Source organism: Gopherus evgoodei, chromosome 10 (assembly GCF_007399415.2).
Source record: "Gopherus evgoodei ecotype Sinaloan lineage chromosome 10, rGopEvg1_v1.p, whole genome shotgun sequence".
NCBI lineage: Eukaryota > Metazoa > Chordata > Testudines > Testudinidae > Gopherus > Gopherus evgoodei.
Genome location: NC_044331.1, coordinates 12279311 through 12306525, shown reverse-complemented (window position 1 = coordinate 12306525; position 27215 = coordinate 12279311).

Sequence of the window (27215 nt, the reverse complement as noted above, 5' to 3'; positions counted from 1 at the left end):
TTTAAAGCCTTTGTGACCTCCAGAAGTGTTGTGGATCAGAACAGGATGTAGCAGCTAGAATTCAAGACTATCCTGGGAAATATCAGGATAGGTGGCCTGTTTAAGTGTATTAGTTAGCTGATGGTTGTCAAGGGTCAGGTCTCAAACTGATCTCTTCCTCCCCAAACCCATCTGCTGTTGTGAGTTTTATCGTACAGCATAGACATAATTTCCAGTTTGCAGCTGGTTCAATGTGTTCTCACCTTTTTATTACATGGATTCCTAAAGATCTCATCCTGTAGTATCAAATGGTACCTCAAACATTTAGAAGTACATCAATCCTTCAGAAAGGAGGTATGCAGGAACCCCTACCAGCACAGGCTGCCCAAGGCATGTACTGAATTAGAGCATCCTGCAGTGCCCTGGCCATACCCCCTATTGGCCAATATGGGGGCTTTGAAGGCTGGCTGAAGGCCCGCTGGTGGAGTGGTAAATGGAAGTGCCTTGCATCACTAGGACCACTACCCAGGCAAACTTGCTGGCAGCATGTGCACTCTGCTAAGATCTGTAGCAGTAGCTGCTGGCATTGGCCCTAAAATCCCAGAGTCTGAAAATCCTTTCATACCTTTAAACATCCTTGTGGCCATTTTCTGTCCCTTTTCAATGCCAGCTCCCTTTCCTAAGGTGAGGTGACCATCTGAACTGGGCACAATATTCCAGATGGAAACATGTCCTTGTCTGATATAATTGTCACCATACTTCTGCATTATCTTCTTGCCTCATTTTAATGCACCCAACCCTATTTTTCAAATTACCCAGAAGACAAACATTTTCACTGAGCCCTCCATGGTGGCTTCTTTCTCCTCAGAGAGTGCTGTAGGTTTGGAGTCCATCAGCATACACAGGAGCTGTTCCTATGTGACAGACCAACACTATACCTCAGTTTAAGGAAGAAGTGAAGAATGCCTTGTGCAATGGAAATCACAGGGGGAAATTAGGGAGACAAAACAGATGCACCCACATTAGAATTGACCAGGACATTAGAGTTATAACTAGGCTTGGCAGAGTTCAATTTATTTAAAATAATTTTAATGGATAATATCCATGTTTCTTTTACAGCTTTTTTCCCAGCTATCAATTTAAATTTTCATAGTCGTAGGAAATCATTGGCTGTGTTTGTGAGCCAATGGGTCAGACAATAATTATTTAATGACCATAGATGCTGAGATTCAAAATGTTAAAGATTTATAAGCATTAAAACACAAATTGTCAACCTCTCATGCCAAAGTAAATATCCTTAACTCAAACTCTAATTAAAGTTCTCAAGCAGCATTTTTCTTACTTTTCCTATCTGTAAATTTTGGTTATTATCAATGGAAACATTTTTTCATTGCTTTGTGTATATAGAGCAGCGATTGGCAACCTTTGGCACGTAGCCTGCCAGGGTAAGCCCCTGGTGAGCCAGGCTGGTTTGTTTACCTGCTGCGTCCGCAAGTTCGGCCAATCGCAGCTCCCACTGGCCGCAATTTGCTGCTCCAGGCCAATGGGGGCTGCAAGAAGCAGTGCAGGCTGAGGGATGTGCTGGCCGCCTTTCCTGCAGCCTCTATTGGCCTGGGACGGTGAACCTTGGCCAGTGGGAGCCGCGATCTGCCGAACCTGCAGAAGCAGCAGGTAAACAGCTGGCTCAGCCCGCCATAGGGCTTACTCAGGCGGGTCACGTGCCAAAGGTTGCCGATCCCTGGTATAGAGTGAAATCGGCCTTTACAGACATGTACTCATGAAAATCTAATCCTTCCAACCTAGTTACGACATCGCTACTCCTGCTATGGGATATTTAATGACTAGTAATGGTCAGGTTCTCAGTTTAGTATCTTGGGTGAAAGATTAGGGCAGTGTTTCAGTGTGGATTTTGAGGAGCAATTACTTCAAAATCTTGATTTTTCTATAGAGGCCTCCTAGCCACTCTGACCCTTGCAAGAGCTGACCCAATCACAGCATGAAATGGCATGGTCGTAGCTTTTGTTCAGGTAACTGATGTGATATTTACTCTGTGAAGAGCATATATTTTAATTCCAGTCAAGGCAGGCAGCCACATTGTAAGTATAAACTAATATCTCTGATCAAAAAAGAAACAAACAAAAACCAAAAAACTCATTTCATTTTACTCAAACTGCCCTATCACTCAGAGCAAAACACTATACGTGGATCTAATTTACATTTTTGCACAATCCTGAATCTTAATAATGCACCTAAATTCACCTTTAAAAGCAATTGCACACGTACTTTCTATAACCTTTAATAAAAAATAATAATAAAAAAGAGAGTGAAAATCCCTTTAAGGCACAAATAAAACCTGCTAAGTATTGAAATGAGGTCAAAAGATATTTGCTAGGACTGTGCAGTATAAAAGCAGCAATTATTTCTTTGGAAACTCTGCCTTTTAAGGATTTAAACAAAAGCCTCAAGGAAGCTGCCTCAGAACCTAGAAGGAATTGCCTGTGGCTTTAAAAGGAGTCAAGGAAAGAAAGGGAGGAAGGGAAGCAATTACCCGGCTAACAATGGTACATTAAGACCTTTGATTCTTTTCTTAAATTGAACCTCCTTCTTTACTGTGTTTTCCAGCTGGGTGAGCCTAGGAAATTGCCTTCCTGTAGAACCAGCTCACAACAACCAGGAAAAGGAAAATGCTCCAAGCTCGCCAAACTAGAGAAATCAGTGGAGACCCCCTCAAGAGGGAAGCTTTTTAGACTCTTTAAACTTGTCCCCTTCCTTCTCTGCCAGATGTCAGAATAAAGTCAGTAATGGACAAAGCTTTGGTTGACCCCCTTTCTTCCATCCCCATTTCATTTCACCTTCCCTCCTTACCTCAGGCCTTGCCCTAGATGTTTACAGGAGTTTATTCTCCTCTCTCCCTGCACCCTGCTTCCCCTCAACCTCTCTAATGGCCTATCTGCTCACCTATATTTCCGCTATGCAGAAAACTCTCACCACGCCTCCTCCTGCCCCAAGACACCCCTGGCATGCCCACTGTGCCGGAGGGACAGGACTAAGGAGCCTAGATCTGGCTATGCTGACTTTGTATGACCTGGGTTTTCTCTACTCAGGGGGAATCCTTAGCGCAGGGGTGGGCAAATTTTTTGTTCAGAGAGCCCCATGGGGGTTGCAAAACTGTACGGAGGGCCGGGAAGGGAAGGCTGTGCCTCCCAAAACAGCCTGCCCCCTTCCCTTTATCCGACCCCTCCCATTTCCCGCTCCCTGACTGCCCCCCTCAGAATCCCCAACCCATCCAACCCCCACTTCTCCTTATTCTCTATCTGCCCCCTTCCACTTCCGACCCCCTGACCAGAGGCGGCTTCAGGCCCCAGCATGCCAAGCAAGTGCTTGGGGCAGCATGCCGTGGGGGGCGCTCTGCCAGTCGCTGGGAGGGCGGCAGGCAGGCAGCCTTCAGCGGCATGCCTGCGGAGGGTCCACTGGTCCCACGGCTTCGGTGGAGCCTCAGGACCAGTGGACCCTCCGCAGGCACGCCTGTGGGAGATCCACCGAAGCCACGGGACCAGCGGACCCTGCTGGAGGTCCATCGGAGCCGTGGGACCGGCGACCAGCAGAGCGCCCCCCACAGCGTGCAGCTGTGCTTGGAGCGGCGAAATGTCTAGAGCTGCCGCTGCCCCTGACTGCCCCCCTCAGAACTCCTGCCCCATCCAACGCCCCCTGCTTCTTGTCCTCTGTTCAACCCCTCCCAGTTCCCACACCCTGACTTCCCTCCTCAGAATCTCCAACCCATTCAACGCCCCCTGCTCCTTATCCCCTGACCGCCCCCTCCCGGACCCCTCGTCCTAACTGCCCCTCCAGGACCCCACACCCTATCCAGCCCCCTGTGCTCCCTGTCCCCTGACTGCCCTCCCTGACCCCTATCCACACCCTTTCCCTCGACAGGCCCTCCAGCACCCCACTCCCTATCCAACTCCCCATGCTCCCTGTCCCCTGACTGTCCCCCAGGACCTCCTGCCCCTTATCTGACCGCCCCTCCCACCCCCTTGCCATGCAGCTCAGAGCAGCAGGAGCTTGCAGCCCTGCTGCCCGGCCGGAGCCAGCCATGCTGCCCACATGGCAGTGTTGCTGCGGGGGGAAGAGGGCAGCGGGGGAGGGGCTGGGAACTAGCCTCCCGGGCCATGAGCTCAAGGGCTGGACAGGACAGCTGGTCCACGGGCCGTAGTTTGCCCACCTCTGCCTCAGTGTCCTGCCAGGTTACCGCTATATCTCCTTTGAGCTGCAGGAGTGACACAAAGGGGATGGGTTGGGATATCTAGCTCACAGTGTCCAAGTTTCAGTGCAGAGGGTGCTGGCAAACCAGCTGGACCATCAGGAAAGGGGCATGGAGACAAAGCCCCCAAAGCCTCGGCTTAGAAATTTTAGAGCCTGTTTATGCAAATCACTGAGTGCTCCCAGCTCGCTGGAGGTTAATGGGAGTTGAGGGTGCTCATGCTCAGGTGAACATCTTGCAGTGTCAGATCTTAAGTTCTATTTCTTGGAGGAGATTTAATTAAAAAACAAAACAAGACAAAAAAATCCCTCTCAACTTGTCTTGTTATGTGGGGAATGTGTGCAGAGTCCTAACAAGAAGCAGTTTATAAGCACCCTGATTTTTCAATAAACCACCAGAGCATCCCTTGCAAGATCAAATAAATTAGCAATATGCATAGTGCAACATAAAGGTCAGTGAAATTAAAGAAGAGAGGCCTTCCCAGCGTCGAAAACAAAGCTCCAAGGCAGCCAGCAGAGGCAGGGACTGGACAGTTAACCACCCACATGGGAGCTGTGATGTAGTTTCCACATATATGCTTTCTGCCCTGGCCCATGAGTTGCACACGCTGTTTCCAAGAGCATGGAATTTGCTGGTTTGTGCTGTATTTAAATATTTGGCTTTGCAGGAAATACCCTGAACGGCAGCTGTGTCCTGCTGAATATTGGAAATAGCAATAACCCAATCCTTTTTATGAGGTTTATAAAGTTATCATCCCACTGTCCAACTTCTCTAACCATGTGCCCTCCTACTCACTCACCCTGCTCCTCCAGGCTTGGCCTCCATCCCACGGCTATCCACAGCTGGCTGTGATTCTTGTGATGTCCCATCTGGCTGGAACTGTTTCTCCCCACCATCCTGTGGAACCAGATTCACTCCCTCTCTTTAGGTCTCTCCTTGAAACCTTCTTGTTCATTAGGCCTGTTAGCCCCCACTCATCTTCCCCACATCCAGTGCTGGCCCCCAGGTCCCTCCCTGTAACACTCATCTCCACCTTCCACTCCATTTCTGTTCCTTCCCATCTCTCTCTCTCTTTCCCCCAGTAACTAGCTTGCAGGGACACTTATTTCCATTTTCCCCACCTTTTAGGTTCTTACACTGCTCTGTGTCTGTACATCATCTTCTCCTTCCTCACTGCATGAGCCCTTGGCCCCCCAGCCCCATGTTAAATGCATGGAATAGTTTCTTTTCCCATATGAGTGCATTCAGCCTTGGCTCTTGAGTGTGTATGCGCACGCAGGCACCACCCATGTGTGTCAAATCCCCATAAATTTGCTGCCTCATTTACCTTGTGCCTTGTCATGTGTGTCTGAGGGATTTTTTTTAAAAATTCTCCCTCTGGATATTGTTGACTTCAAAGAGATTTTACTCTCTGTATCTATAGGTCAAAACACTTGAGTGCATGATTGTAACGGGCTTGACCTCTGTAATGAAAGCAGGTCATGGAGTCAGTGAGGGCTCCCTATGGTCAAAGAACACTTGTTGTGGGTCTTTCATGAGGCAGTGGATGCAGGAAAAGGTATAATGGGAATGGTATTTAAGGTGGGGCTGGAATACCCCTAGGTACACCAGTGCTTGTCCAAGTTAAAAGCTCTTGAAGGCTGAAGCCTGGACTTATGATCCAGCTAGTGACCCGACCTCAGTACTCTCTGAAGCTGAAGGAGAAACCAGTGTGACATCTGTCCTAGACACTATGACTGGTTATGCATATGTGTCCCACTGGTGAGTGGTTCCCCCCGCGTCTAATCTTCAGAGGATACGAGTTTGTTACAGCCCTAGCATGAGAGCTTTAGCTCAACCTGTAGAAGCTCGTGCTGTTACCTCTGAAGGTATCTGGTTCCATCCTCTGTGTGTCAGCCAAGATGGGACCTAGCCTACCCACCAGAAGGTTATGCTCACATATTTCAGGACAGAATCTCATCCTTCATGCTCCCAGCCCAGGAGCAACAGTGTTACCTTGCTTCACTTGCAGTTTACATTGCCAGGTCCTGCAGTCCTTTTGTGGCTCCCATCCTGAACAGCGCTCCGCCTGACAATCTGCTGGGCTTGGTAATTCCCATACAGCACCATCTGGGCTGAAGGCATGTGAATGCCCAAAATGACAATGTATAAAATTCCTAGTTTATGCTTATTAATACCGGATTGTGAAAATAAGCATCAAGCCTGATGAGATCATAAGGCTGATCATGAGGCGCCATATGCTGTGCATTATGCAAAGTGTGTTTCATTTTGGTGAGAGATTTGTGCTCTGATACTCTGTGGCACAGTGAGGGGGTTGGATTTTAAAAGGCAGAAGCCTGAGCTGTGGCCAGTGTTTTGGACAGACCCTGCAGGAGAACTGCTGACAGCTGTTTGAAGATGGTGGCTGAATATTGCCTCAGGAGTTCTTGTGGGTAGGCAAAATCTAACACAGCAAAAGTACTCTGATTTGGTGTAGCTTCACCTGGTGACATCAACAACCAATCTGTCCTCTTGCTGGGTGGAAGGGAGGACATTATCAGCACCATCACTTGCAGCCATGTAAGGACCATCTAGATCAGTGTTTCTCAACCTTTTCAGGTTGGCGACCTTTTATTCTAAGTCAAAAATTGCCATGGTCCCTTTACATTTACTGTAAAATATGGATCAGTGATAATGATAAGAATTAGTTTGTATTTGTGTTCAAGAGGGTGGCTAGAGAGTGCTTGACAGTGGAGGGTAAGGGAGTGGCAGATTAAGAAAGATTTTCTTTGCTTTAGGTTGTAACAATTATTTCAATCCCTTGTAACCCATTGGATGACCTTTCATAACCCCTCTCAGGGTTGCAACCCTCCGATTGAGAAACATTGCTCTAGAGCAGTGTTTCCCAAACTTGGGACACCGCTTGTGTAGGGAAAGCCCCTGGCGGCCAGGCCGGTTTGTTTACCTGCTGCTTCCACAGGGCCGGCTGATTGCGGCTCCCACTGGCCACGGTTCATTGCTCTAAGGTAATGGGAGCTGCTGGAACCGGCAGCCAGTACATCCTTCGGCCTGCACCACTTCCAGCAGTCCCAAGCACCTGCTTCCTGCGCTGGTGTCTGGAGCCGGCCCTGACCCGCATTCAACTGATTTTCTGGGTGATCTTGGGTAAGTCATTTTCATGCCAATGCATCATTTTCCCCCTTCTGTAAACTGGGGGAAAGCACCATGCAAAAACTAGGGATTAGTATTATTATCTGAAAAGCTTTAGTTAGTGCTACTCCATCCAGCCAGGATCACTGCACTCAGTGAGAGCTAACAGTGCTTTAGGGAGGGTTTTAAGATGTTAATTCCAGGCTCTTGGTGATGCACACAACACCCTTGAGTGGCCAAAGAAGGACCATGCAATAATCTTCTCTTGGATTAATGAAATAACGAGAGGATGCCATCCACGTTCGGGGCTTAATTGCAAATGAGAAGCTTTGTTTCCCCACCTATGAGAGACGGTCCCTGGAGAGAAGTTAGGAGGTGCATCCTAATCCAGCAATTCAGGACGCCTGTGAAGAGCATGCTGCCATAAATGAGAGGAAGGCACCTACATTGATTGGGGCTCTATAAGTTCCAAGGACAGACTGACAGGCATATTACCTATAGAGGTGTAATGTTCAGGTCCACCTCTGGGGGAGCTCTTCCTACTGCCCATACAAGCTGGGGCTCTGTAGTCTGCTGCAACAATTTATGTACCCTATGGAAAAAATGTTATGTGTGAGCCTTGAGGAGACTCATTGGAAAACAAGCCAGGGAAGCTTTGTGTGGGAGGCTGCCGTAATTCCTGGATTTGGGGGTCTGAATAAGCGCCTGTGCTTTAGCTTCCAAGAGGCTATACATTCAGCCGAGATGGTTAAAACAAATAACCTACCCCCAGAACACACACACATACTCATGGACGCATTCTAATGACACCTCTGAACTTATTATCCAGACAAGTCGGTGGTGTGAGAGACTGACGACCCCATAAATTACCTTCTCTTTCTGCTCTGAGTGAAAGTGATAGTCTAGCACTGTCATTCCTGATAGTAAGTCATGGCTCCATTTCTGGTTGGACAGGTTTGATTGGCCACTAATTTACTCCCCCTCCTCTCATAATCCAGCCCAGCCTGCTTGCTACTCTCTGCCAGCTTTCACCAATTTGCTGCTGCTAGGAGTATTTTCAAAGGAACGAGTGGCCGATTCTAGTTAAAACATGTACTGAGCATGCTCGCTCTTGATGTCTCTGTTCTTAGATGTCACAGGCAGAGACGGTGTTTTGTATAACTGCAGGAAGAATACCATGTTCTAATTAGTGTAATTTATAGCACCTTGAAGGCTAAAACAACAGTCACTAAAGTTCCACCTTCTGGAGTTTGCTGAAAGAAATGTTATTTTAGCTCCCATGACTTATTTTCTTTTTCTTTCTTTCTTTCTTTCTTTCTTTCAAACAATCAGTGTGTTGTTTTACATTTAGGCATTCTGTATTATGGGGCTACCTAGCTTCCTGCTGTATAACTAGCACGGGCCCAAGATGTAAAGTTTGCATCCAGATCTGAATTCTCATACAGCTGAAAGATGTTTGGATCTGAGGTTTTGGTTCAGCTCATTAGGGGTCATATTTTGCCTACCCATGGTGTGAGTGTGCAAGGGTGGAAGGTGCAAGGGAAGTCCTTATGCAGAGGCTAGGCACAATTGTACTTGATAGTTCACAGAGGGGGAAGGGAGGGACATGGAGAAAATCCCCCTTCCCCCACACACTTTGTGCCATCCAGCAGAACTGATCCTCCAGAAAGACTCATACACATCGTAACCTCCTAGGGTTTGTTGCAATGCCCTTGTGCTGTGGGGAGGTATTACATCCCCAGAGCTCCACCTGGGGCTATATAGCTCCACACTGCACCTAACCTGGTCCTGTGCCTTTAAGGCACAATCTGGTCCTGTCACTGTGGGTTGGACCTAAACTCCCCCAAGACTCGTGGGTATTTTTTTAAATTCAGTTCTGTCTCTTAATGCATCAGTTAGTTTTATAATCCATGTGTTTTTGATACTTTTCTTGGGTCAGATGGAAGTTTCCAGACTGATGGCCAACTCTTCATTTGAATGTAAGAAAAGAACATATGGAGTTACAGCTGAGCAAAATCTGTCAGTCGAATTTTTTAAAAGTGAAAAATGCAGATTTTGCAACATCAAAATGTTTCTTGAATTCTTGTTGATGTTGACAAATTATTCTTTCTGAAGAAAAAACCCTATAAAAAGATTGAAAAATCAAAACATTCAATTTTGACATTTTTGCAGTAAAAGTTTTTTTTTTCAGTTTGAAATTACTTCCTTTAATTTCATTTGAAAAACGCCTCAAGAAGGTTTAAAATGCTTACCTTTCAGTTTCTCTCTCTCTCTCTCTCACACACACACACACACACACACACACACACACACACACACACACACACACACACACACACACACACACACAATCCCAGAATGGCAGTCTGCGTAGAGCTGGGTGAACGATTTAGCACATAAGCAAAACTGAGGACTTCTGTGAAGAAAATTTTTTCTGAAACTTTCAAGGATATGGATGTATTTAAGCCACTTTGATCCCTGGATTTTTTTGCCAGAAGCCAAAGACTGTTTTCTCTGATGACAGAGAAAATGTCACTGAAATGGCTGTTCTAATTCACCACCTGTTTACATGTTTCAAAGACTGATTGATTCATGCAAAATTTTATGCCACAGAAAAAAATCAAAAGAAATCGCCATTAAATTTTCAGTTTTGCTGTGAACATTTGGTGAAGTTTAAAGCAGCAGAAGTTTCACCCAGTGCTACTATGACTTGTAAAAGATCGTCAGACAACGATCAAAGCAATGAAAAATCTTCTAGACCCTGCTCAAGGAGTTTTAGGGAGGTAGGAGATACATTCAGTTAGCCCACAGACCTTTCACTGCAGGACATCTCACTTCAAATCCTGGCTTGGGTCATGAGTTTGGAGCGTGTCATCTAAGTCCCATTGGCCAATAACACAAAATCATCACTCCTCGGCCCACTTGACAGCCTGCTTAGAAGAGTCCTAGGAATGCAACCTCAAGAGTTTTGCAGGTCACGGTTGGGTGCAATGATGGAGCTACAGGTGGGAGCCCAGAACAATAAAAGGAAGGGATTGAGGAGCTTTACCAGAGCTTCATGGTTGCCTGCACTCATGATACCTTGCCATTGCTGGACTTATTGCTCCTTACTTTCAGAATCAGAGTCCACAGATAAAATAAAAGGAGAGGCAACAAGGAAGTGCAAATATGCACTCCAATGCCAGTGCCAACTTGGCTGCACAGAAATAGAGCAACTATCGAGGCAAAAGAAGACAGCTGCCTAGGGATGTGCCAGATAACTGGATTTCTGGCAGGCAGATGCTGCTTTAAAGAGACTCTTCCATCTGTTTTATGGTAATTTCCTCTGTTCCACTTCCTACTCACTGCTAGGGAATAAAACCCATTTCTGGCACTGGAAGTGATGTGTGAGATAAGGACAGTAGTGAAGGATATGGATTCAATAACTTTCAGGAGTTACTTACTCCCGAGGAGAAAATTCCTCTTTTTCTTGAGGAGACTGCATATCCTTATAATCTCCAAATCCCAGGCAAATTTATCAGGCTACTTGTTGTGAAAAACCTGTTAGCCCAATGAACTTGGTGATGGATGGATTGTTTGCATTCATCCTACCACCTTTTACTAAGGAGACCTGTGATGGAGTGCCTATCCCACACAGGTGAATAGAGGGTTAACAGTAATCTAAGATTTTAATCAGCCCAGCTTGCTGCACCTGGAGGGTGTGTCAGACTTGATTTGTTATTAGGCCCAGCTGTGGAGGGGCTGCATCTTCTCTCCCAGCCAGGGGCCTCTCTCTATGATTCCCAAAGTATCTTGCCTTAACAGGCCATATCTGAAACCTGGAATGGAGTCTGTCAGGTTCTTCCTGGTCAGGAGCAATGAGAAGATCTTTCCTGGAGACCAAGGAACCTAAGTCTAGAGCAGTGTTTCCCAAACTTGGGATGCCGTTTGTGTAGGCTTTCCCCTGGTGGGCTGGGTCGGTTTGTTTATCTGCCGCATCCGCAGGTCTGGCTGATTGCAGCTCCCACTGGCTGTGGTTTGCTGCTCCAGGCCAATGGGAATTGCTGGAAGCTGTGTGGGCTGAGGGATGTACTTCCCACAGCCCCCATTGGCTTGGAGCAGTGAACCGCAGCCAGTGGGAGCCACGATCGACCAGATCTGCTGACGCAGCAGGTAAACAAACCGTCCCGGCCCGCCAGTAGCTTTCCCTACACAAGCGGCATCCCAAGTTTTGGAAACACTGGTCTAGAGGTTTGCACTAATGCTTTCATTGCTACAAATAAATATTGAGGCATTTGGACATGACATTTCTTATGCTTTATCAGCTGCTTTGGAAGTAGCCCTGCTGCTGCCCAGTATGTTTAATGGAATTTGTTTTCATAGGGCTTTTGGTCTTTCTGTATGTCAGTGATGAATGGGCAACAAAATGGCAGATGAAATTCAGTGTTGATAAATGCAAAGTAATGCACATTGGAAAACATAATCCCAACTCTACATATAAAATGAAGGGGTCTAAATTAGCTGTTACCACTCAAGAAAGAGATCTTGGAGTCATTGTGGATAGTTCTCTGAAAACATCCACTCAATGTGCAGTGGCAGTCAAAAAAGCAAACAGAATGTTGGGAATCATTAGGAAAGGGACAGCTAATAAGACAGAAAATATCATATTGCCTCTATATAAATCCAGGGTATGACCATATCTTGAACACCACATGCAAATCTGGTCAACCCATCTCAAAAAAAGATATATTGGAATGGAAAAGGGTACAGAAAAGGGCAACAAAAATGATGAGGGGTATGCAACAGCTTCCATAGGAGAAGAGATTAATAATACTGGGAGTTTTCAGGTTGGAAAAGACACAACTGGGGCGGGGTGGTGGGGTGAGGGGAGGTCTATAAAATCATGACTGGTGTGGAGAAAGTAAATAAGGAAGTGTTATTTAGTCCTTCTCATAAAACAGAAACTAGTGGTCACCCAATGAAATTAATAAGCACCAGGTTTAGAACAAACAAAAGGAAATATTTCTTCACATATTGCACAATCAACCTGAGAAACTTTTTTCCAGAGGCTATTGTGAAGAACAAGACAATAACAGGGTCCAAAAAAGAAGTAGATACATTTATGGAAGATAGATCCATCAATGACTATTAGCCAGGACGGGCAGGGATGCAAAACCATGCTCTGAAGTGTCCTAACCTCTGTTTGCCGGAAGCTGGGAATGGGTGATGGGAGATGGATCACTTGATGATTATCTGTTCTGTTCATTCCCTTTGAAGCACCTGGCATTGGCTGCTGTCGGAAGACAGGATGCTGGGCTAGATGACCATTGGTCTGACCCAGTATGGTCGTTCTTATGTTCGTAAAGCAATGGGTCTACTCACATGCTTAAAGTTCAGCATGTCCTTACCATACTTTCCTGAATGAGGGCTTTAGCTGGGACAGCATGTGGGTGAGTGAGTTTTTCAGCAGCTGATGCTGCTTATTTTTCTTTCATCTACATGTGTGTGTAATAGCTGGCTAGGACTGCTGCAGTGCAACACGACTCCTAGTTGCCATCTCCAGTGGTGAAATATTCCTCTTTGCAGGCTCCATCAAAGTGCCTCCACTGAGCAAGTGATCACTGCAGTTTAATAGTCTCATCTGACCTTCTCACTGGCTAATGCAACATCAGAATATTGTGAAACTGCTTCACCAGGAGAGGCTGTTGAAGATTAGAGGACAATAGGCAGCGCCAAGCTTTTAGCCTGGTGTTTGTGACTCCTGCCCACTCCACCATCCTCAAATAAAAATAAATCAGTAAACTTAGTAGCCCTCTCTGCAAGTGGTCCTGATCTTGGGGTATGAACCTAAAAAAATAATAATCAGGTGTTGGCTTGACTGTTCAAGGTGTTGCTTGGTTTAATGAAACTGGGTTTGCTTGTCTCTTGTGCAGCTTCTTATCACATCAGTCAGTCACACATGAGCTAAAGAGAAGGGCTGTTCTGTGGACAGAGCTAAGGATGGAGACTCAGGTTTGATTCCTGCTCTTGCCAGGCACTTACTCTGTGACATTGGGCAAGTTGCTTAGCTGGGTGCCTCTATGGAGTCAAGATCTGAATTTTAAGCTGCTCAGTTTGAAAATGCTGATCTTAAATGCTCTGTGCCTCAGTTTCTCTCTCTGTTATGTAGTGAAACATTCCTATATTACAAAGGGGTTGTGAGGTTTAATTCATGGAAGATTTGTGGAGTGCTTGGAGATACTTTGGTGGAGAGTGCTATAGATCTTTAAGGTGAGATCAATTTGAATTGGACATGCTAATTCTTCAGTTTGCTTTGAAAATCTCACCCTTAGAGCTTTACTGCTATTGTTATAAAGCATTAGAAAGGAACAAGACAAGCCTAGGGCTATACTGAAAATAAAAAGCAAAGATGATAGAAAGATTATGAGACACACTGATTATTTCTCTTTCGCATTTTCTAGGGCAGCTGAAAGGAATGTTACATTTTTTACATACCTGCCCATTCGAGATCTGAAATACCGACGCAACTACAGCAATTTGCTGCTTAAATTGGAACCTTGCAAATCAGTTTTCAGTAAGCAGGTATGCAGTTTCTTTTGAGCCAGGACCTAAACAAAAACACATTTGCCACTCACTCTTAAAAATTGTTTTTTGTCACTTGCCCTATATCATAATCAGAGTTGAGACGCTTGGTGTGGGGGGGGCAGCATCTCCTTTACTCTGCTCCTTGGTGTTAAAGAAAAATCTTATCTGAAAAGCCTTAAATCTAGGAGAGATGGCCCTGTATTTGAAAGGTTGAAATAAGCTGGATGTTGAAACAATAGAAAGCTAAAGTCACTTTGAAATCCCCTGTTAATAAATTGTGATGTTCATAAATAGACTTGTTCCACTAAGGGGATAATTTATATCAGTGCTCCAGTGGCTCAGCACAGCACAGGATGTGGATAATGGTAAGTACAGCTATCTCTCAAACACAGCTTGAGACATAACTGGATGCTGTGGATATACAAGTGCAAAGTCCTTGGGACATGTTTTCTTATTGTTTTTTCCCTGAAGCATCAAGGTACTGGCCAATGGAAGCAGGATGGCAGACTTGATGGATCATTGATCTGAGCCAGTGTAGCAATATTTGCATTCCTATAAATGTGTCCAGCCAGTTGAATTTTCCCCAGAGCATCTTTCTCTGGAGGTGTAACCAGCTGGTCACTGTGTTATGAGTCCCTCTCTGTACCTGATCTGTGGCAGATATGAGTCTTATTACCCTAGCTGGAGAGCCTGGGTCTTTTGATCAAGCTGTAGAGACTAGAGATAGGTGGAATATTCAGAGAAATAGATTATTAGATGAAATGTACCATTTTACCCTGCAACTATTTGTGAATATGACTCAGATTATACTGGCCATTCATGAAATAGCCAGAGGAGGAAGTGGTGATGGTGCTTTTCTCCTCCCTAAGTACACTTTTGCCCAGTGGTTATAGCACTCACCTGGGATGTGAAAGACCCCTTGTCTGGAACAGTAATGAAACAAACTTTTTCAATTCACAGAACATTTTGAAACATTTCAGATTCAGTTTGACCAGAACCATTTTTTTCCCCTGCTTTTGGAAACAAAATCAAAATCAGTTGTTCGTGCAGCTCTAGTAGAGGCTCATGATTTTAGCTTTGGAGGTGCCCAGTTCAATACCTGGTGGCAGCCATCTCAGGGGCACCAGGGATGTCCTTGTAATGACTTGAGTCAGGCAGCTGGAGCAATATTCAGCCAGTTAAGTGCTCCTGTGTGTGGAGTCTAGCGGACATGTCTGCTGAGTTGGTACTGCAGATCACACATTAACTCCATTGCAGGTAGTGTAGTTACACGGACATCAGATGGGTGCAAGCGAATTGAGATCATGCTTCTTGTGTCCCCATGTTCTAGCTTAGCACTAACGCAAAAGGATCGCTTGGCAGGAAAGTCTGAAATGCTGCTGCCTGTTAGGTTTACTAGGCGGGTTACTGTGTAAGCGCTGGCTGCCGCAGTGCTTTGAGGCTCAATACACACATGCTCTGAAGCCCACAGTGTGTCAAGAAGGGGGCAAGAGAGTCAGCTATCACCATGCAATTTGCAAACGCTGAACTGCTAATGGAAAAGAAATTGACAAATGATCTGTATTGTTCAAACACTTTTAAAATTGAATCTTGTATAGCTGAACAGGAATGACTGTAGCTCCTTCTACCCAACCATTTCAGTGCCTTAACGCCATATCCAAGGGACTCTTGTTATAGGCAACATCATACAAAGCAATAATTATTTGTTATTAATAAAGTAAGCCTCGCGACCTCTTTCCCACGCCTTTGAGGTTTGCGTATTGGATTCATTTTATGGATGGAGAAACTGAGGCATAGCCTTGCTTCACTGAATGGATGTTGGAGCTGGGAACAGAAGCCAAAAGTCCTCCTAATTCTCAGTCCCCTGCTCAGATAATTAGACACATCATCATTCATTCCAATCTCCTAAGCCATCTACTGTCCTAAAGAGGCATTTTTCTATTTAAGGAGTTGTTTGTGCTTACTCCTGTCTGATTTTTAATTCTGCATCTACATATCCCCCCACTATGCAATAACTGCTATGACGGCCATATTCGTTTCAAGGTAACAACTATGTAGATAATTAATTTTCTCAGTTACAGGGTGTAGAATGCTTCTGATCACTACCAGTTAGCCATGGTGTCTGTTGATGTCAAATTTTTGCTACACCAGAGAGAAGTGAAGTTATGGTATTTCCTTCCCGATTTTGGTGACTTGCATGTAAATATGGGGCAAATGTATAAGTAAAGGAATCTCTCACAGAAATAACTGAATATGCTGGGTACAGACAAGCAGCAAATTCTTTCTTTAGCTGTTTTGCTATATAATAGAAATACTAGATGGCTTTTGGCACCCTGCTTTTCAGGATGACTCTCAAAGTGGATTCTTCCACAGAGTCTCTCACAAAAGAACACAAAGTGGCAGCTAGCCTTTCTCCCTCTTAGCACTTTGCTGTAGAGGCAGAAAACATTTCATGTCAACCCGAAGATAAGAACCAGCAGACATACGCAGTGTTCATGGGAGGCAACACATTACACCAGTGCTTTGAAGATTGCTTTGGTTCCCTGTTCATTTCCAGCTGCAATCCAGATGTTAATACTGAAATGAAAAGTCCCACATAGTTTGGGGTTAGTCCTGTGATGCTGGAGAAGGAAGAATGATCCAACCATGGGAAGCTATGTGATCGAGTGGATAAGGCACTGGACGAAGAGTCTGGAGACTTATGCATTTTCCTCAGCTCTGCCACCAACCTATAATGTGACCATGGGCAAGTCACTTCACTTCTGCTTCCTCTCCATCCTTTTGTCTGCCTTATCTAGTCAGGGCAGGGACTGTTTCTCATTATGTGTGTATACGGCACCTCGCACAGAAGGGTTGCAATCTTGTCTGGAGCCTGTGAGCATGACAGTAATAGAAATAATAACACAAATAGAAACTGATTGCGGTGAATTCAGCGATGAAGTTCTCAGTGGGAAAGCAATAGATAATAGAAAGGTATTGCTATTGTAAAGCCGTATATGAGTAGGGCCACAGCGCATTGCATGTCTTCATGTGGCGGACAATTCAAACTAATTACCTGTCAGAGATGTGAATGAATCTGAAAGAGACGCAAAAGGAGCATGCAGAAAAATACAAATGAATAATAGGACACAATTAGCTTTTAATGTCTTCAGATGAGCCCAATCAGGATATCTTTATTTCCTCATGTCCCTCGCATCTCTTCCCCCCCCCACCCGAGCTCTGCTCTGCAGCTCTTTTGTGGGCTTCTTGCCCCCGGTTTGGGATGGCTGCCTGTATTGGGGATGGCTTTCTGTCTACCAGCTACCCCTTGCCACCCAGGACAGGATCTGTATAATGCTTTCACATAATAGCTCCATGGAAGGGTAGTTTGTAAAGGGTCAATAAAGAATTAATAGCTGTTTTAATACATTTGCTATGGAGTGCCACTGCACTTTGGCTATCCCTGCCTAGGAACAATCCATTTAGGGCTACTCCAACCAGGCACGGTTTGCAGGTGAGAGCTAAACCAAACCCCAGCCAGCTCCAAAAATAGGGGCAGAAAGATCTATAGATTGTTGATAACCTCCTAGAAAAGAAGAGGATGAAACAGAATGAACTGTCTGTGACAGATCTTAGTCACATGGCTTTAATGTACAGCTGGAAGGTGCTCAGAAACTATGGGGATGAGGGCAGTGTAAGAACCTGATCGGAATGAATAGAATCTATCGATTCATTATAACCATCTTTAATCCATCCTACTCATGTCTGCAACATACTTAGGACAGCTGTTAATCATTTATTAAACTTTTATAAACCATTCATAGATTTTTTTTCTGAGGCCAGACGAGACCATTCTGACCATCTAGTCTGACCTCCCAAGTAACACAGGCCAGAGAACCTGACTTAGAACTTTGTCAATGAAACCTTAATAGAAAGTGTGACTGGATCTCCTGTGACAAGTGGGAAACACAACTTTTGGAAGTGTCCTCTTCCCTTACAAATACAGAAGAGGAGGGGAAGGACTGAGGTTCCCCACACAATTACAGGCCATTGAATGGGTAGGTAGCAGGGATTGGGCTATGGCCTTAAAGATAATGAGTTAAAATAAGGGGCAAAAGTGGCTTCCTTTTGCTTTGCATTGATGCCACCCCAGAGAGAGGGGCTCTGAGGCCAGCTGGGGAGGAGAAGTCACATCTGCTACCCTCTAGACAGTGGTTCTCAAAGCTGGTCAGTGATTTGTCCAGGGAAAGCCCCTGGCGGGCCGGGCTGGTTTGTTTACCTGCGGCATCCACAGGTGTGGCTGATTGTGGCTTCCACTGGCCGCAGTTCGCAGCTCCAGGCCAATGGCAGCTGCAGGAAGGGCAGCCAGCACATCTGTTGGAATGCACCGCTTCCCGCAGCTCCTCATTGTCCTGGAGTGGCGAACTGTGGCCAGTGAGATCTATGATCAGCCGAACCTGCAGACAAGGCAGGTAAACAAACCAGTCTTGCCCACCAGGGGCTTTCCCTGAAGAAGCAATGGACCGGCTTTGAGAACCACTGCTCTAGAACACACAGTATAGACAGAAAGAAAGAGAAGTGCTTGAAGGAAAGCTTACAGGCTAGGCTGATACAAGAAGGAGACCTTGTAGCACCTTAGAGACTAACAAATTTATATGGGCATAAGCTTTCATGGGCTAGTGCCCACTTTATCAGATGCATGAAGTGAAAAATACAGGAGTGTGTATAAATACATAAAAGGATGTGGGTTGCTTTACCAAGTGTGAGGTCAATTTAACAAGATAAATCAATTAACAGCAGGATACCAAGGGAGGAAAAATAATTTTTGAAGTGGTGAGAGAGTGGCCCATTACAGACAATTAAGAAGGTGTGAGTAACAGTAGGGAGAAATTAGCCTGACTGAGGGAAGCTCAGAGTCTGGGAAGGCAGAGTAGATAGCTAGTTTGTCCTTGGAAAAATACTTGCAGATATGTGAGCAAGCTGGCATAAGAGCCGCTGTTTTTTTGCTGTTTAATAATCACTTCAGTTCAAAGCTATTTCTGCACAAACAAGGAATCTTTCTCTGCTTCAGCCACTTTCCATCTGCTTTCAGCGCTCATCTGGAAACGCCTGTTTCCTCCCTCCCCTGTACCTCTCAACGTCTCTTTGCCTATGTGGTCAGGTTTTAATATTTAATATTTAATATTAATTCTACAGTTATTATTTTGCTCTCAAAAACTTTTTAGGCTTAGGGGCATATGATGGACTTGAGATGATGGGAAGCTCTATTTACAGTGCATTGCCTATACAGTCCATAATACAGTGAAAGGTTTTTCCTGAATCCTTTAATTTTCCCTCCTCCTCAAATATCTCTATAAAGGAAAAAAAAATTGAAACCATTGTGCCCAAAGCTATGTCATGATAGTTAGCAATTCCCCATTTTTTTGTGTATAGAATACTGTTAAATTAACCCCTTTTAAACAATGGCTTAAAGAAATTAAGAAAAATCTCCTTTTGGTCATATGTTCAAAGACCTAGCCGCAGTTGCTATTCCAGAGCCCTGCTTGGTAGGGAGGTGAAGGTGGCTTTCCATCCCACTCCCCCTGTTCCTGGTGTTGATCAGGGTCCAATTCAGCCCTGAGCAGGTTAGATCAGCCTCAGGGTTGCTCTAAACTGTGCCTGGCTTCAGTAGCCCTGAAAGGGCTGTTCCTAGGCAGGCAAAGCAAGAGTGCAATAGCACTCCAGCCTTTCCCTCTTCCTTCTGGCTATGACTCTTCCCTGGAGCTAAGGGGTGGATGACATTTGGCTGGCTGTACCAGCTTTGTGCCCGCTGTGCATTTCCCTATGTCAGAGGAACTCCTGTGTAGCCAGTGACATCGGCTTTAATCTGCTTTGCTCCATAGAAGTATGAAACAGCTTTTTACCAGGGGCTAAGATCTGGTTCCCTGCATTCTAGTCTATGCTGTCAAACTCTCAGATGGCAACTTCCTGTTTTTTTATTATTATTATTTGTAGGAGCCCCAGTCCTGGACCAACATCCATTGTGCTAGGGACTGTACAAACACACAACAAAAAGATGGTTCCTGCCCCAAAAAGCTTACAATCTAAGTATAAGAGCAAAGACAACAGGTGGACACAGACAGAGAGATGAGGGATCAAAAGGAAACACGGAGACATTACTGGTCAGCATAGTGGAATGTGATCTCAGAGTACCAATTGTCTAACTATTGCCAGGTCTTTTGTAGGCATCCCGTCAGAGGAGTTTGTTTATTTTCTTTATTATATTTAAACTGCATTTAATTTTATTTTTGGTGGCTGTGGCTGACATTCCTCCCTAACAAGGTGTAGTGATTAGAATACCTTTTGGGTTGCATTGCCGTTTCCGCTGCATTTTTAACCTTCAAATGAGTAGCCAAATACGCTTGGGAGCATTGTCCCTGAAAGAGTGAGACTCACTTAAAAACAATGTGCTTTCAGTTTGTCACAGAAAGGAAAAGGACCCCTGTATGCAGGACAGATCACCATCAATGGTTTGGTTCTCTTATTACCATTTATGATGGATTTAAAGCCCCTTGAAAGAGGAGAAATTACGACACATTTATGAGATTAAATCCCTTAATAAGGTAGATATGGACATAACGCTGCTATCTTCATCAGTGTTCTGCCAATATGCTTCCAACCTGCTCTCAGGGGACAACTTCCCCCTGGGTTGGGAAAGTAATTTGATCTCTGTGTTTCTTCAATCAATCTACTTCTGTTAAACAAATATTTCCAATTTTTCAGTGGGGTTGTTTTTGCCATGTACATTTCTCTCTCCTGCCAATATCTGGCTACGCTGCTATTAATCTCTTCAGGTAAATTGTTGCTGCTTTCCTTCCTTGGGCTACTGTGAAGGTGGCTGGAGCCTGACAGCATTGTGACTTGATAAGTGATGCAAGCCTAAAAAGCAAAGTCGCAAGCCAGCTCTTGCAATGACTTGTTGAGGATATGTGATGGCCAGGAGAGCTCAGATGCTCTTTTCGCTGCAGGAAGTTGACATGAAAGGTCATAAGAAGATTCATTGTGCATCATTTTTATTCCCAAAGACAGCACTGAAAAGTGTTGCGTGCCAGGAATGGACAGATATGGTAATAAGGAAACAACATTTATAGTAAGCTGTATGGTCCCCAAATATCAAGGATGTGATCTGAGTCCTAGATGGATATTAGTAAGGAAAAAGAGTTCAGAGCTCTGACCAAATTCTCCAAATTTGGTTGCCTAGAGTTAGCCTCTGAACTAAGTATTTAGACATTTAATATAAGTTTTGCCTGATTTTCAAAGTCTCTGAGCAACTTCAGCTTCTGCTGATTTCATGGGGCTTGGGGTGCTCAGCATGTTTGAAAATCAAGTTAAATTTAGGTGCATAAATATAGATCTAGGAGTCCAACTCTTTGAAACTGTTGGCCGGAGCTTCTCCATCTGTAAACTGGAGATTTTAATTTACCTACCTCCATGGGGGTGTTGGGAGGCTTAGGTCATTAATGGATGCAAAAAGCCTTCATCTTCTGTAGCATCTTCCAGCTGAAGATCTCAAAGTATTTGGTATCCAGATGCTGCAATGATGGGGATGTTTGAGCCAGTTAGATTTTGCAGGCTCAGAGGGCACATTGTTTAGTTGAAAGATATGCTGTTGTTCAACCACAAGTCATTAGGCTTGATGCAGAAACTGCTTGGTGAAATTCTAGTGCTCATGTTATCTAGGACAGCATTTCCTAAACTTGGGACGCCGCTTGTGTAGGGAAAGCCCCTGGCGGGCTGGGCCAGTTTGTTTACCTGCCGCGTCTGCAGGTTTGGCCGATCGTGGCTCCCACTGGCCGCGGTTTGCTGCTCCAGGCCAATGGGAGCTGCTGGAAGCAGCACGGGCTGAGGGATGTACTGGCTTGGCCTGCCAGGGGCTTTCTCTACACAAGCGGCGTCCCAAGTTTGGGAAACACTGATCTAGGAGATTGTTCAGGATACTCATGATGGTCCTTTCTGGCCTTACTGTCTGTGATCTCTGAAATGAGCCAACACAGATGAGAACAAAGAACAGGCAAACAAAAATTGGCAAGAGGCACAATACATCTAAAAAGCAATTAGAACCAATGTGCCCTAAAAAACCTGGCTGTGGAGTAATATGAAAATGCATAAAAGTACACATTATTAAAAAAAAAATGAAAGGTCAAGAATCCATAGAGTCCATTAAGAAGTAACCAGACTTCCCAGGTCTCTTAATTTGTGAGCAAATGGGTCATTAACAGCAGTAGTCTTGCATTCATACAATTTCCATTCAGTTGTTAGGTCACAGTAATATTTCATTCCTGCTCTCCCCGGCACTCCAGACTGCATTTTAAATGAGGCCTGCATTGCTCCCCCAGCCTCCCCATCTTTTAGACACAGCCACAGATTTTAGAATTCCCTGCGTGGGGAGGAACAAAACCAAAGTTAATTTCCTAACATCTGTTCTGAACTTGATTGCCTTTAATGGCCAAGTGTGCCCTCTTCTCTTCTGCTACTGGGTTGTAAAAATGGTAACTTTGCTTAACATTACCCACTGTGCATTCTTTATTTAAATTACTTCATGCCAGTCTCTTCCTTGAGGTGACAGATGTTAAAATGTGGGAAATGAGTGCTAATGACACAAACTTACCAGGCTACGTGAAGGAAATTAGGTATGTCTGTAGCTTAATCAAGTCCGATCCTCAGTCCACGCTAAATCTCCTTTGCACCACGTAAGTGGTATAAAGTGTGTGTAAAACTGTCCTGACCAACTCTTCTCATTCCTCTCTGTTTGTGGGGTTCTCCCATCTGCATAGGTAATCCACCTCCCCGAGTGGCTGTAGCTAGGTTGACAGAAGAATTCTTCCATTGAGCTAGCACTGTCTACACAGGGATTGAGGCCAGCTTAACTTTGCCGCTCAGGGGCGTGGTTTTTTTTTTTGGATGTAGTTAAGCAGACCTAATTTTCTAGGCCAGGCCTTAGTGAACTTAATTAAAATGTGTTCAGCTCTGAGAGCAAGCCAAGGACATTGCCTGGTGCGAGACAGAAAAAATTCAGGACTCACTTTCCCTTTTTAATTATCAAGGGGTCCTAATAACCTTTGAAAAATATCTCTCTTGGCAGCAAAGCCTTAGGGTATTTTATTATTATGTTATTTTAACTTTTACTGCTCTAACGGGATGACACAATTATAGATTTCAACCCCACTGCTTCTCCTGTATCACCAAAACAGTTAAGCTTGACGTTTAGGAAATTACACCCATGCATGCTGTATGTAGACAGGGTCTGATGTCTGATAAAGGATCTGTCTTTTTTTATAGGTCTAGCTCTGATCGTTTTTAAGATGCAATAAACTTTTGGAATCAGATTTTTCTAGGGGAAAGGGGCAGATGGGCTTACAGCATAAACGTATACAGGCTATAAATATTCCCTTTTCATTTTGCTGCTTCAGTGAACACACTGTACCATTAATGATCTTTGCTGTAATACCACATTTAGTGCTCTGCTTCCCCCTGGGCTTTGAAATGATATACCAGTTATTGCCGAGGGAACAAATAGCTTAGCCTAGTGTCTCTTTGGGACGACGAGCAAATGCTGAGGCAGTGCACTCAATAATGATGCACTTTTGGCATTTCCCAACATTTTTACTGTGAGGTAATACTTCAGGAAGAACTTTGTTGCAATCTGGGGTTGGGGAACACCTGCAAAAGGATAGAGAACGGGTCCATTCATCCTAAAACAGCCTGTGTTCTTGTGTGAGCACGAGCAGTATCAGAAATACCACATGCAGTCTGGACTTGGATGGATTTTCCTTTGCAACCTGGTATATATTAACCGTTTGAGCTGCTGGGACATTTTCCCCCATGGCATAGATTGCATGGCTTGCCTGTCCATTTGAAATGCACACTCTTTACTAAAGCACATGATCATTGGCATATCAGGGGAGAGGTCTCCAGGCAGTTGCTAAGACAGGGCTATCATGAATGTCTTTCATGTTGCTCCAGCAGTATGAGGAATGCACAGCCTCTGCATAAGTCCATGAACTTTGGAATACAAAACATTTCTCTTGTAATTAATGAACATAAACTCAGAGAGGGGGAATGGTAAAAATCACACAGACAGGGTCATTTAAATAGTTATGTTTGGGGTATCCAGACCAGGAGCATCAGCTCAAAACCATGTTCACGGTTGAGAGGACGTATGGTTAGGGTGCTAGTCTGGGACTTAGGAGATCTGCGTTCTGTTTCTTGCTTTTCCACAGATTTCCAATGTGACATTGTGCAAATTACTTGGCCCCACTGTGCCTCGGTTCCCCAGCTATAAAATGGGAATAATCGTTTTTCCCTGCCTCACTAGGATATTGTTAGGATAAACATATTAAAGCTTGTGAGGTGCTCAGATATTAAGTAATGGAGCTATATAAATATCACAGATAGAAGATTGGTATAATTACATATTCTGCACCTGAATGGGAGGAAGGTTTAGGTAAAACATAATAGGGCCCTACCTGGAGGAGTTTTGCAGTGTGGAGTTGAAAAGGGATAAGGCACTCATTCATCCTGCTATCAGGATGAATAAACAAACTGAATCAAGTGCCATCATTCACATGGAAAAGGAGCTGAAAAACAGAACTTTATGGTAGAGCAAAATATTACAAAACAACATTGCTATACTAAAGGCTATACAACTGAGATACAGTGTAAAAAATCTCTTCCTCTTAGAGAGATTTGTATGGAAAGTGATAACAAGGGCAGGGAAAGGAGGAAAACTCTGGGAGAATGAACTGGATGAAAATTTGAGCTAAGAGATTATCCTCAGTCAAATGAGTTTTCAACATGAGGTGGGGCTCAGAGCTAAGGAATAAATCTAGAACTCAGAGGACTTGATTTTTAATTCCCTGCTCTGCCACTGACTTTCTGTGTGAACTTGGACAAGTCACTTCACCTTTTGGATCACCACTTCTCCAAAATGGAGATTCATGAATGTTTGTAATGACTGAGCTCCGCAGACAAAAGTGCTAAGTAGGTATAAACAATTATCTCCCAATACCCCTCCTGCAACTTTTCCCAAACCCTTCCAAAAAATCTTAGATTTACTGTGATTTCTCGCTCTGAACTTCTCTGGGCTTCCTTCCTTTGTTGGTGGCCAAAAGCAGAAGGTGCCAAAGAACCATAACAACAGCCACTCTTGCAGAATGTTCTGCTCTACCAAAAGCAGGATATACCAAGTTCTCATGAGAGCCATGAGCTTTCTGGAAGTACTATAGACCCAAAAAGTCTGGTTAAGCACCCTAGCTTTTGGACACTTCACTCAATAGAATACCCAAGCCTTCCAAGATTCCCCCATTACTAGAGTCTTTAGCATAGAGCCACCATCTTTCACTGCTTTCTGTAGTAATGAAGGCTGGTTTGTCACAGAGGATAAGGGCAGTGTTTGGGCTCAGGCAAATCCCTATGCAATTCTGGTTTATGTCAGGAGGTTAAATGTTAATCATTTTCACCATAAGCGCTGCCTTTGGCAACAGGTTTTCACCTGCATGGGTGGAGTGGGTAGCTTACCACAGCTTTCCTGGTTGTGCTTTTTAGTAGCAATTTGGCTTTCACATAGGGTGACCAGATGGCAAATGGGAAAAATCCAGACGGAGGTGGAGAGTAATCAGTTCCTATATGAGAAAACCCCCCAAATATTGGGATTATCCCTATTAAATTGGGACATCCGGTCACCCTACTTTCACAGTGATTTCTTTTGTGGTCAGGCATCTTTGCTGAGTCCAAGTTACCAGTCAGGTAACGTGAAATATGGGAATGGCAGATCCATCGAGGGAAGCACATGACTGTAGGCAAAGAAGCCTGATTTCTAATTCCAGCTTTCACACTGACACTCTCTCTAACCTTGCACATGTCATTGATGGCTTGCTTCCAAGCCCTCAAGTCAATGAGAGTCATTGTAGGGACTTCAGTGGCTTTTGAATCAGCCCCTGAGGTCCAGATCATCACAAGTATTTAGGCACCTAACTCCCATTTAAATCTATGGGAGTTAGGCACCTATATATCTGTGAAGATTGGAGCCTTAGTCTCTCTGCCTCAGTTTCCTTACCTACGTAACAAGGCTAATACCTACAGAATCTCAACAGTATCTTGTGAATTGAGCTGGGTGAATGCATCAGTTTTTCACAAATATTCATTCAGATAAGACCCAAACATTTGCTTTCATGGTGTTTTCAGCCCTGTCATTTTGTTTCAACCATAGCCATTCATAAGATTGAATTTTACACTGGAATGATCCCGGGAAGAAAAACTTCTACTACATAGCTACTCATGCAAAGATTTGAACTGGAAGTGGCTTGTTCAGCCCTGTCTCCAGTTTACAAAACTTTTCGTTGTGTAATCAGGGAACAGAAAGCATGTCGTGTGACTTTGGAGACCCCAGATAAGGTAGTGCAAATAATGAATAGTGGAGAATAAATACTCAAAAAAATAATTCAGCTAAAATAGAAAATTATTAGGGGTAGAAGAGGGAATTTTAAACTTTTTCTAAATTCAGTTCAAGTTGCAGTTGGAAGCCGGTGGTTCTTTTATCCAATACAGTTCTTCCAACCCTAATCACCCTCCTGAAGAATAACTATTCTTTTAGGCATCAGTAACATGCTCCCTTTAAATCTGGTGACATCTGGAAACCTTCACTTTTACTTTCTGATTGCTGTTATAATCTAATTAAAGTCTATTGGTGCTCTCAGCATTTTGTGGGTTTGACCATTGAGGTCCTGTCAATATCACTCTTGCCACTCAGCACTAAGTTATAGCAGAATAGCTCTTGTTAACCATGGAATATGGGAATGGAAAGCCAAATAGTTATCACCGACAGGTGAACAGAAATCAGCCCTGTTACTGATGGAAAAAATAACCTTGGAATGTCAGGTCTTCTTAGGAGGCAGAGCAGTGGAAGAAGATTTCTAATCATCAGAGGAGTGATGCTCTGGAACGGCCTTCCACTACGCATAGTGGGGACAAGAAATCTAAACTGGTTTTAAGATAGAACTTGATAAATTTGTGAACACAGTTATATGATGTGTACAATGGGATTGTCTGTGATATCAGGGAACTGGACTCATTGATCCAGAAGGTGCCTTCAAGTTCTATACATCAGGACAGAGTCATCTGCCAAGCTTATGGGTATATCTTATATACACTTCTTCAGAGAGCGACCACCACATTATCATGTCAGTATCAGAGTTGGTGAACAGTGCTGTGAGAAGTTATTGTAATAAGAACCAAGTCTGAGAGGCATTCTCAAGTGTTTTCTCAA